Below are 13,144 nucleotides of genomic sequence, written 5' to 3' on the forward strand. Positions count from 1 at the left end.
TACCGAAGATTTCCCTCTAATGTATACACTCCCTTTTAATTTTTAATTCTTATGGAATTTAGGGGTTTTTCTTCCCCATTGTTTCTTTCATCTTTCAATGTCCAATTTCATTTATCAGCCAACCTAAAATTTATTTGTAAAAGTAAATATCTTTTTCCATTCATCAATCAGTGGAATCCTTCCCATTGTTTCTTTTATCTCCCAGTGCTAGTTTTATCTACCAGCAGACCCACAGCTTTTTTGTAAAGACAAATCCGCTATTCCTCTCAATGGTAAGACGTAATCCTGATTAGTGCAGGATTTAAGGGGAATTAACAAAATGACAGAAGATATACACCCAGCAGTAGCAAACCCCTACAGTTTTATGACCACACTGACAGATGAATTAAGGTGGTTCACTGTCTTAGACCTCAAGGATGCCTTTTTCTGTGTTCCTGTGTATAAAAAAATCCCAAGAACTCTGCTTTTAAATGGGAGAATCCTGAGAGGGAGGAAAAGCCAACTTACCTGGACAGTCCAACCCCAGGGATTCGAAATCAGCCTAACAATATTCAAAAAACAGCTGGCAAAGGAATTGGAGGACTGGAGAAGAACCAGGAGTAGTTATTCTTCAGTAAGTAGATGGCATTCTAATTGCAGCTAAAATGCCTGATGACTGCATCCAGCTCACTGTAAGTCTGTTGAACTTTTTGAGACTAAGTATAGAGTCTCGAAAGAGAAGGCACAGGTTGCCAGGGAAACAGTAGTTTACTCAGGGGTAGAAATCTGTGGACATCGACAACTCAGCAGAGAATGGAAAGAAGCTATCTGCCATCTCCCAGAGCCCCACACTGTGAGAGAGATGGAAACCTTCCTGGGAATGGTAGGTTGGTGTTGCTTATGGATAGCAAAATATAGATTACTGGTAAAACCTCTGTATGGAGCACAAAAAGCAGCCAAAAAGGGAATTATTATGTGGACAGAGAGCACAAGGACTGCATTTAAACAGCTGAAATGTTCCTTGATGTCAGTCCCAGCTATGGGGCTGCCCGACCTAACTAAGCCTTTTGAACTCTTTACATATGAGCGACTGAATGTTGCTCTGGAGGTATTGGTGCAGCACCTTGGAGACCAGCGAAGGGCTGTGGCCTGCTTTCCCGAGTGAATGTGCTTGAGATTGCTCAAAAAATCACCAGCAAGGGTATGAGGAAAAGTCAGATTTTATATTAAACTAGAAAGTACAACAGATTCGTTGGCAAGATTCACTCTACTTACAAAGGACAACTAAGGCACAACAAGGGAAAGCAAGCAACAACAAAACCAGACAAAATCCAGGCAATCCGAACAGAAATTAATTGAAACTACCTAGGTGTGTGTGTGTCTGTGTGTGTGTAAAGACAGTATAAACAAGGATGAAAAGGAATGCGGCCTAAAGCTTAATAACACTTAAACTTAACTGTAGGAATGTGCCCCCTGTTGACGGAGTGGCCAAATTATCCTTTGTCTCCTTAAAAAGGAAAAAAGCCCAGAAGTTTCTCTCCTCAATTTGGTAAAAAGACACCTCATAGGACCTTTGGGACTTCACCTCAGACTTAGGGCTACCCAATTGGACAGAGGCCATAAGGTCCCACCTCAATAATTCACTAGAAAGAGAAGAGAACAAAGGAAATAATTGCTTTTGTGGGGTGTTTTAGCAGGAGCAAGAACCTCTTGCCCCTGGCTCAGTTTTTCTCTGTAAGATCTTTGTTATTTTGCCTTTTATTAAAACTTTTTGTTTCCAACACTACCTCAGAAGCCATCCTGCTAATTTTATGCCATTCGAGGTAGCTGAGCTATCTCGAGTGTGATAGGTTCTCTGAGAGCTCATAAGACCTGGCTTGAGGAGAAAGTTATCACTTAACAGTACTTTAACTTATACCTTAATTTATAACTTAACCGTAACAATCTAACAGAGAAATAACACTTAAGAGCATTTAGCCTAAATTATAATTATAACTTAACCTAACTTCCAGATTTGCTATAGCATATGCACAAAGAGTATACATGCATGTTGGTGTAACAGGTGTTGGTGCAAGGAAGGAGTTAAACAGAGAGCAAGAGCGCCAGCAGCAGCGTATGTCTGTACAGTGCGTATCTCAGAACTGGACGAATGAGTTTCTGTTATGTCAACATAGAACTGTACACTCTTTCACACTCCTTAACCATGGTTTTGGAGACAACAATAGAAGATGCCAAGAGGACAGATTTATTGTAAAACTGTGATTACGTCTGTAAGCTGAAACCAAAAAAAGGCTCGTAGGAGTAAAGATATATATACTGATGTTTCTGAATTGTTTTGGTTTAGGGTAAATTTGGGACAAAATTTTTAAAGGGGTTTTTTAGAAAGTAGATTTAGTCTGTCCCACCCCCAACTGGTTTGGGAACTTTTTTTTTTTTAGAAAAGTGGAAAAAAAAAGTTTATTTAACAGGTAAAGTATTTATTAGCACAAAAAGTGAATAATACTAAATAACAAAACTTTTTACTGTCCTGAAGAGATGACAAATTTAGAAAGTTTTCTTTGTGGATTGTAGCTTGGCTTACTTGAACTCTTATTAGTCCCTCTGGTGTTGGAATGTAGCGTCTAGGGCCCAGTGGGCCACAGTTGTGAGTTCTTGGTGTTTTTCTGGGTTTTTTAGTTTAGAGTAGGTTTGAATAGTTTTAAGAAAAAAAAAATAAGGTTTTGGGAACTTTATTGCTTTAGCTAGCTAAAAACTAATTGAAAAGTGTAGTATATGATAGAGATAATTCATGCTTTGTAACTGTATAAAAATTATAAAGATCCAACCATGCCTCTGACCCCCATGGCCAGAAGCAGAGCTTTCCTTTCTATTCAAAAGATTTCCTGGACTCGCCCAGATAAAATCATGACTATTAACAAATGAATGAGTCCTTCCTGGGTGATCATGGACTATTTCCCAGGAATGTCCAGAACACAACACCTGGGAGAGATTACATTGAAAGGCAGGCGATGTCCTGGCTACAGCTGAAAAGAAGACCATTTCGAGGAGCCCAGACAGCCATCCAAACCTATGGACTGACTTTTGTACGGGACTGAATCTGTATAGTTCCCGTTATGCACATGTAGGGACCTACAGAAATCTTAGGTAATTTCTGCTCCAGGCAGAATAAACTGTATAAAAACTGGCTACCTGGAGCAGTTGGTGTGAAACTCTGGGGAGACGCTGACACTACGTCAGGTTGACCCAGGTTCACCCAGCGTCAAAGTCTGCGGTTGATGCTGTCTTGGCTGTGGCGGTTTTATAATATTCTATTTTTTGGTTGTCGATCTAATACATTTATAAAATTTTTTTATAAATTTGGCTGCCGATTTGATCATTTACAACAAAAAGTAAAGGAGAGCTTTTTTTTGCTGTCTGCTGCAGACAACACAGTCTAGGACAAGGATGTTGGGGAGTAAGTGCAGTTTTTGATAATAAACTTTGTGCTTTTTTCTTTTTTTTTTGCTCTTGGAATTAGTCTTAAAGGTGCAGAACTTAATATTTATTATAAAGAGAATAGATGACTGGGGATATAAGTATCATAGAGTTAATTTAGGGTATTTTATTTCTTATTTTTATATTGTTAGCTTATTATTAAAACTAATATGTATTTTAACTTTATAAACACATATATTACATATATAGTATATAGTTTTGTATAGACAATGGTAGTGATATTTAGTAAATAGTAATATTTATTCATGGTTCTTATTTAATAATTAGATTTCTTTGAGGTATACATTGTGTTGTTCTATTTTTTTGCATTATTTACTATGTGCAACTTGGTGTTTGAGCAAAGACAACTGTATGAATGGGTTTGTTTGTATTTGAGACAGAATTAATTTAAATTGTCTTTCTTAACTGTTGCGGGTTGGGTTTTCTTTTCTGTTCCTTCTGTTCACCTGTAGAATTTCTTCCCATCGAGTTGCTAATGGAAACTGATTGCTGGGTGCTTGAGACAAAGGGGGAACTCCTTTGTTTTTTTGGGAGTTTGGGGTAGGGGGGGTGGGGTGTGGCGATACCGGGGAATTTGGGCTGCGGGAAGGGGCTGGGCACAGCTCCTAGCCCTCTCTTGACTTTGGAGGAGGATGGTCAGAGCTGCTGCTCTTGGGAAAAGGAATTCCACTGCTGCTGCCAGAGCCCAGCCCAGAGCTGCTTCTTCTGCCATGGGGTGAGCCTCTGCTTGTGAGAGCAGCCTCTGAACTGGGACCTTATTAACACCCACCTCACTAAAAGAGAGACCTATAACGGTCTGCTTGGGTGCCCAGGATCCTGAGTTCGGGTCTCCCTGCCCTGCTGGGAGCCCCTCACCTCCTGCCTGCCGAGACATCCTGCTGGCCCAGCTTGCTGCTTCCTGAGAGTCCTGCTGGGGCACCAGGATCAACTGCCCCAGAGGGTTTGTGAAGCAAAGCCTCTCTTCCACCCCTTCCCATCTCCGTCAAGTCCGCCATTACCACGTGCTCCCCGAGCTCACACCACAGCGCCCCCTGCAGCTGCAGGAGAATCATCACACCTGCCCTGCCCACCGTAAGCCACCAGAGCCCCTTCCAGCTGTGACCACCACTACACCAAAGGGGAAAGTGCCTGAGGCTAGGAAGGCTGTTACTGCGTTCCTGGTTCTGTTTGCTGTTAATGCCGTAATTGTTGTTGCTTGCTTGCTTTATTATACATACTACTAAAGAGCTGTTATTCCCATTTACATATCTTTGCCTGAGAGCCCTGAGAGCCCCTTAATTTTAAAATTCCAATGATTCGGAGGGAGGGGGTTTACATTCCTTATTCCAAGTAAGTCTTTTCTGCCTTCCCTAGCAGACACCTGTGTTATAAACCAAGACATTAACAAATCTCTGACATGTATCACTGGGACTTTGTTTTTGTTTACTGTATGCAGGGGCTTAGATTGGGTAGGGCCTGCTTGGTTGGTGGAATCTTGGGAGTTAACTAATTAGGTGGCTTTTGTTAGATGCTGTTTTTTTTAATTTTTGAAAGATTTCCTACTCAATGTTTTTAAGGGTTTTTTCTTAATAGTCTATTGTACTTTTTGATTTTGCTTGCAGCTGGTGCATGGTAGGGGATATGGTATACTCAATATTATATTTTTTAGCTTAGGTGTTGATAAGGCTGTTTTGGAGATGAGTTCTGTTGTCTGACTCAATCTTTTCAGGCGTGTTATGTCTTTAAAGGATTTGTTTTTTAAGGCCTAGGATGGTGTTATGGGTTGTAGTGTGAGGCATAAGATAGATTTCTAACTGTCTAGTGATGGCTTCTACTATTGTGAGCACATAGCGCTTACTTTGGCATGTCTGGGGCAGTGTCATGTAATAATCTGCTAGGCCTCTTTATATTTGGACTATTTCTCACTATATTATAGGGGTTTTAACTGCTTGGTTTGCTTGATTGCAGCACATGATTCATAGTTATGGATAACTTGAGAAATATTGTTCATGGTTAAATTTGCTCTTTGATCTCATGCCTACTTATAGGTGGCATCTCTACCCTGATGACTTGAGGCATCATGGGTTCATTGAGCTAGGAATAACTTTTTTTTGTGTTGCTAATTTAAGTCTATTTTTGACACTTCTATTTTTGCAGTCTGATTTATCTGCTTATTATTTCGGTGTTTTTCATTGGCTCTACTCTTGGGGACATGGTGGATTTTTATAGTTTTTCTACCTCGGTAGTGATGTTTTTCTAATCTTCAGCAGCTTAAATTGGTTTTTATTTACACTGCTTATTAGCCTTTTTCTAATTTTCTAGCAAACTCTACAGAGCATTGGCTATTATCTATGAATTAGTGTAGACATAGAGCTTTGGCTATTTCTCTCTTTGAGCAATGTCCAGAGCTAGTTGAATGGCTTTGGGTTTAGTAAGTTGGCTTGATCTACCTTTTTCTTTAGTAGCTTTTGCTGTCTGTTGTGTTGGGCTCTATATGGCTGCTTTCTATTATTGTTTACTCTCTACAATGTGACAAGAACTATTAGTAAAAAGAGCGTAAGGTTTTTTCTGCTGGTACTTAGCTGTATGTTGGACCTTCTTTAGCACGTGTCACTTTGTCTTGGTTTGAAAAGACGGGTGTCTGTTAAGGAAGGCAGGAGCCTACCTTGGAATGGAAAACATAAACCCCCTCCCTCCAAATTATTATAATTTTGAAATTAAGAGGCTCTCAGGCAAAGATATGAGAATATGAATAACAGTTCTTTACTTAGGAAAATTAAGTATACAAATGCAATAAGTACAAACAAAAAAACACTGACAGAGTCAGAATACAACCTGACACTCTGTGGGTCAGGGTGTTGGTAGCAGTCTGATTAAATGGTGGCTGCAGTCCACCTGGAGTGACAGATGTGGTTCTGTTGAGGCATTGATCTTGTAGAAGGGTGTAGTTTTCCTCTGAAGGTCCAGTGGTGGTGTAGATGGGCCTGGTCTTCCTCTGGGACTCCAGTGGAGAAGAAAACTGCTCCTCTGCGAATCCAGTGGGAAAAGGCTGTCTCTGGTGTCCCAAAATCTCAGATTATATCCAGGTAGGAATGCTTGGCTCCACCCCCTGGGCGAAGCGTCTCAAAATGGGATGATGTAATTTTATCAGTGATGCAGTGAGACTCAATGGCCCAGTAACAGAAGATATCTCCCTGGAGGGAGGATTGGTTATGGAAGAGATAAAGAAAACTGCCCAATTAATAGACAGTAACTGCCCCACCTCTACAGATGGCAAATAGAATACACACCCCCAGCTACATCTTTCAACCTAAGACATTATCCACCCCTCATTCTGTTACCATCTACATCACAATGAAACCTTATACACAATTTTCACTTTAGACTATGTTTCCCTGTGGTACACAGCAGGTGTCTCCATATTTCTGCATTACCCACCAAGTATAACCAGGTCCTTGAGCAAAAACAAGCCCACAGATGGGTTTGTCTTTGCTTGAGGTGGGATTAATCCAAAGTGTCTTTCCTAAAATACCTTTCCTGTGTACCACCGGAACTTTATCTCCATCCAGTGTGTGCAAGGGTTCAGACTGGGCAGGACCAGGTTGATTGATGGACCCTTGGGTGTTGACCATCGAGGAGGCTTCTGCTAAGTTTATTCCCCAATTTCTAAAGGTTCCCCCACCAAGTGCCTTCAGGGTAGTCTTAATTAGTCCGTTACACTGTTCAACTTTCCCAGCAGCTGGTACATGATAAAGGATATGATATATCCATTCAATACCATGTTCTCTGGCCCAGGTGTTGATAAGGCCGTTCTTGAAATCGGTCCCATTGTCTGACTCAATTCTCTCAGGGGTACCGTGTTTCCACAGGACTTGCTTTTCCAGGCCTAGGATGGTGTTCCAGGCAGTGGCGTGAGGCACAGGGTAGGTCTCCAACCATCCCATGGTGGCTTCCACCATGGTCAGCACATAGCGCTTGCCTTGGTGTGTCTGGGGCAGTGTGATGTAGTCAATCTGCCAGGCCTCCCCATAGTTATATTTGGACCACTGCCCACCATACCATAAGGTCACCTGCTTGGCCTACTTGATCTCAGCACATGTCTCACAGTCATGGATAACCTGAGAAATACTGTCCATGGTTAGATCCACCCCTTGGTTTCGTTCCCACTTATAGGTGGCATCTGCCCTGATGACCTGAAGCATCATGGGCCCATCGAGCTAGAAACAACTCCCCCTTATGTTGCCAATCTAAGTCTATCTTTGACACCTCTATCTTTATAGCTCGATCTACCTCCTCGCTGTTTCAGTGTTCCTCATTAGCCTGACTCTTGGGGACATGGGCATCTACATGACAAACTTTCACAGATTTTCTACCCGAAAGGCAATGTCTTTCCATTCATCAGCAACCCAGACTGGCTTTCCTCCACACTGCCAGGTGGCCTTTTTCCACCTTTCCAGCCAGCCCCACAGAGCACTGGCGGCTACCATCCACGAATCAGCATAGAGCTTTGGCTGCTTCTCTCTTTCAGCAACGTCCAGGGCCAACTGAACGGCCTTGAGTTCAGCAAGTTGACGTGATCCAGCTTCTCCTTCAGTAGCTTGTGTGACCTGTCATGCGGGGCTCTATATGGCTGCTTTCCAAGTCCGATTCATCCCTATGATGCAACAGGAACTGTCTGTGAAAAGAGCATATCGTGTTTCTTCTCCTGGTAGTTGGTTGTACGGTGGGACTTCTTCAGCTCTTGTCACTTTTTCCTGCTCCTCTTCATTTGTAATTATTTCTAAAATCCCAGGGCGATTCAGGTTTCAAATATGGGCGCACTGTGTGATGAGGGCAATTCATTTGCTCCACATAGCATTGGTGGCGTGGTGGGTAGTGGGAACCATTCCTTTAAACATCCACCCCAGCACTGGCAGTCGTGGTGCCAGGAGGAGTTATGCTTTTGTGCCAATCATCTCCGAGGCAGCTTGACCTCCTTCAAAGGTGGTCAAGATTTCCTTCTCTGTGGGAGTGTAGTTGGCTTCGGATCTGCTGTAACTTCGGCTCCAGAACCCTAGTGGTTGGCCTAGAGTCTCCCCAGGCACCTTCTACCACAAGCTCCAGGACAAGCCATTGTTCCCAGCTGCAGAGTAAAGCATTTTCTTCACCTCTGGTCCCATCCTGACTGGGCCAAGGTCTACTGCATGAGCGATCTCCTGCTTGATCTGGGCAAAGGCTTGTTGCTGTTCAGGGCCCCAGTGGAAATTGTTCTTCTTGCGGCTAACCAGGTAGAGAGGGCTCACAATCTGGCTGTATTCAGGAATATACATTATCCAAAAACCTATGGCACCTGGGAAGGCTTGTGTTTCCTTCTTGCTGGTCAGTGGAGATATCACTGTGATCTTATTGATGACCTCAGTGGGGATCTGACACCATCCGTCTTGCCACTTTACTCCCAGGAATTGGATCTCTCGGACAGGTCCTCTGACTTTGCTCTCCTTGATGGCAAAGCCAGCCTCCAGCAGAACGTGGTTGATCCTCTCTCCTTTCTCAAATACTTCTATTGCCCTCTTCCCCCACACAATGATGTCATCCATGTGCTGCAGATGTTCTCGAGCTTCACCCTTTTCCAGTGCAGCCTGGATCAGTCCATGGCAGATGGTGGGAATGTGCTTCCGCCCCTGGGGCAGTTGGTCCCCGGTATACTGCACACCCCTCCAGGTGAAAGCAAACTGAGGCATGCATTCTGTTGCTAGAGGAATGGAGAAAAACGCATTAGCAATGCCAATAGTGGCATATCACTTTGCTGCCTTGGACTCCAGCTCATACTGGAGCTCCAGCATGTCCGGCACAGCAGCTCTCAGGGGTGGAGTCACTTCATTCAAGCCATGATAGTCCACTGTCAATCTCCATTCTCTGTCAGACTTGCACACCGGCCAAATGGAACCATTGAAAGGTGAATGGGTTTTGCTGACCACCCCTTGGCTCTCCAGCTCATGGATCATTTTGTGGGTGGGGATCACGGCATCTCAATTTGTCCCATACTGTTGGCGGTGCACTGTCTATGTGGCAATTGGTACTTAATGCTCTTCCACCCTCAGGAGTCCTACTGCAGATGGGTTTTCTGATAGTCCAGGCAAGGTATTCAATTTCTTAATATCTTCTGCCTCTACAGAAGCTATTTCAAAAGCCCACCTGAGTGCCTTTGGGTCTTTGTAATAGCCGTTCGGGAGGAAGTCTATGCCCAGAATACACAGGACCTCTGGACCAGTCACAATAGGATGTTTCTGCCATTCTGTCCCAGTCAGGCTCACCTCGGCTTCCAACAGGGTCAGTTGCTGTGATCTCTCTGTTACCCTGGCAATGGAAACATGTTCTGCCCCCACATGTCTCTATGGCATTAGGGTACACTGAGCACCAGTACCAAATAAAGCATCATATTTTTGTGGCTGTGATGTGCCAGGCCAATGGATCCACACCGTCCAGAAGATCCAGTTTTCCGGTGCCTCTTCCTGGCTAGAGGCAGGGCCTCTCTAGCCCTGGTAATTATTTCTTTCCTGAGCATACATGGTAGAGGTTCCTTCAAGGGGATCTGACACATCATACCCTGTCGCTATAGAGCCTCACATGGGGCAAAGCACCAGGACTCACTTAGAAGGCTGTTAAGACTTATTTATTAAAGCAGCATGTTGCTTTTATAGTTTTACAAGATGTTTACATTTATTTAACAAACACATACACTGCCCATTGGTCATAAAGAAAAAACAAAGCTTTCAATAGATGAAAGGAGCCATGCCATTGTGTAAGCCAACCAAGTTCCAAATTTTTTTTGCTTACACTTTTTTCTCTCTCTTTCTTCGCGTTGTTATGGTGATAGCCTTGGTACCTTCCTTGAGAGAGATACAGGGCTTTCCTTATCTTCAGGAAGCCTTCGCTGGCTCACAAGAACAGCACAGAAATATCTTTCCCACAATACCTGGCAGCTCGGTCATGGGAGGTTGAGGCTGCAGCTACTTTCACTTTAGTAGAACTCTCTCAGTTAGTGTATCCCCTCCTTGAACTGACACAACCGTGCTGCCAGGACAGAAGTGGGTTTCCCATCCCATTTTCCCATGTCGTCCACATGGTCATACAGGAAGAACCACAGGTCAGCTTGTGGGGTGTACCCTCTCTAGATGGGAAACATTAGGCTCTAGTTTTGGGGCCTGTAACTTGCACTGGTGCCATATGGGAACTGTTCCTCCTCACCTCCTCTCTCACCACCTCCCTCATCTCCTCTTTGCAGTCCTTAATCACAGCAGAGACATGAGCCTGCATTGGGGCATTGATCATACTCTCATAATTTCTAAGCTTGTTGGCAACAGAACCCACTGTCTCTTGGTTGTTATTGGCATTAATCATTGCAATGAAGGTGGTGTATTGAGATGGCCCTAGATTTGCCAGACTCCACAACATTTGCCCTGTGCATCTGACTTTGTCAGGGTCATTATCATGCTGTCCATCCCTCCCAAAGAGTACTTCCAATACCACCACTTCTCTCAGCTGTTGGATTCCTTCTTTAAGGGTCTTCCAGCACATTTGACCCTAAACCAAAACAGCATTCTATGATGGTGTTCCTGCATTCTCTCTCTGTGGACAAACCTCTCTCTGACGCTCATTAAAAGCCACTCCCAGAGGGAAAGGGGCCCTGGCTTGGCTCCCTTAAAAATACCTGATTTATGCCTGAGTTCTGGGTCAAGGGTCCCAAATTCCTTGCCTCACCACCATCCAGTTGCACGCCTGTATCCATAAGGTCCCAGACCCGGAGTAGCCAGGTTGTATAAGCCTCACGTCCCCGTCATGCAATGTCTTTGTGGAGATTACGGAGACTTTCATACGTCAGTGTTGCTATAAAGCGTGACACCACACAAGCACCAAGACTCAGATCAGAAGGCTGTATAAGGGGCATTTATTATAGCAACATGCTGCCTTTATAGTTTAGCAGGATATTTACATTTGCTTAACAAACTCATACACTGTCCATTGGTCATAGGAAAGAAACAAAACTCTCAATAGGTGAAAAAGGAGCCACGTCACTCTCTGAGCCAACTACAGTCCATATCTTTTAACTTTCTCTCTTTCTTCGTGTTGTCATGGTGATAGCCTTGGTACCTTCCTTGAGAGAGATACAGGGCTTTCCTTATCTTCAGGAAGCCTTTGCTGGCTCACAAGAACAGCACAAAAATGTCTTTCCTACAATTCCCCTTTTTGTATTTGACCCACAAACACAACTGTTAAGGACTTCTGCAGGGCCCTTGCAAAAATCCAAACAGACAAGAGGATCAGTTTTTCATTCCCTATCAGATAACCAACTTCTACCCAATCCACAACATGCACCCTCACAATCTTAACATTCATATACAGACAAGGCGCTTAAAAAATAGATCTTCAAATACCATTATGGACCTCGCAATTTCCGGATGACACATTTGTAGCAGAATGACACCTTCACCTCTAGTCAAATAACTTTCTCCCACACAGAATTAGAGACCAAGTCATCTGCCTAGTCACCACTTAAAACCGAGTAGCATCCACCTAACTTTACAACTGGTTGCTGCTATCATAGCGGGCAACCAACCTAGTTGCTCAAAGTGTGGACTTGAGCTTCTAACTCAACCCCTATGCAAAGGCAACACTTCTCCCTTTGGTACATCAAATTCCCCTATTTTTGGGACTGTTGGTGCCCTGCAAAAGGAAATGGTACAAGACACATTTCTCAGTACTACCAACCTCTCTATAAGAGAATTGAAGGAAAAGAAGCAAAAGTAACACCCACTAACATAAATTTTGGATTTTCAGTGTAAGCCTATAACTCCCTCTACTCTGTTTTGAATTACCATCTTTGCCACACATTCCTTGAGGGTGCGTGCTTCCATCCACCTAATAACCAATGCAACTACCTACTCATTTTGCTTCCACTGTAGAACCACCCATCCTGTCCTTTTCTGTGTGCTCCAAATAAGGTTTAACACAACGGGCAGAGACCCATCAAGGGCCATTTTCTGTTAAAACACATGCATATCCTCTTCCCCATGTTACTAATTCCACTGGGCCAGTCCACTTTCCCAGGATTAAATCTTTTACCCAGACCTTAATACCTTTCTTAAAGTTCGGCTGTTTTGAATTCAAAGACAAAAAATGGTAGAATATAGGAGAGACTTGTAAATCAGGTAAAGGACACAAAAAGTTTAAGACATAAATGGCTTTGTCTAATCTCACTTGAGGTGACTCCTTCTGCATTCCCCCTTTTTGTTTTTGTACCTGGCGCTTCAACACACCATGAGCACGTTCAATAATTGCTTGGCCTGTCTAAGCATGAGGGATACCAGTAGAATGACCAACACCCCAGGCACGAAAAAACACTTGCAATTTCTTTGAAACATACACCGGGCCATTATCTGTCTTTACATGTGATGGAATGCCTAAGATGGAAAAGGCATGACAGAAATGACGAATAACATCCCGAGCTGTTTCACCTGCCAATGCTGAGGCAACCATGGCATGAGAAAAGGTGTCAATTGTAACATAAACATACTTTAGACGGCCAAATTAGGGCATTTTTGTAACATCTGTTTGCCATTCTTGCAAAGGGAGTACGCCTCTAGGATTAGTACCGTAATATTGTGAAACATGAGATATATAGCAATCAGGGCAAGAAGAAATAATTGACTTT

The sequence above is a fragment of the Haemorhous mexicanus genome, chromosome W (assembly GCF_027477595.1).
Source record: "Haemorhous mexicanus isolate bHaeMex1 chromosome W, bHaeMex1.pri, whole genome shotgun sequence".
Taxonomy (NCBI): domain Eukaryota; kingdom Metazoa; phylum Chordata; class Aves; order Passeriformes; family Fringillidae; genus Haemorhous; species Haemorhous mexicanus.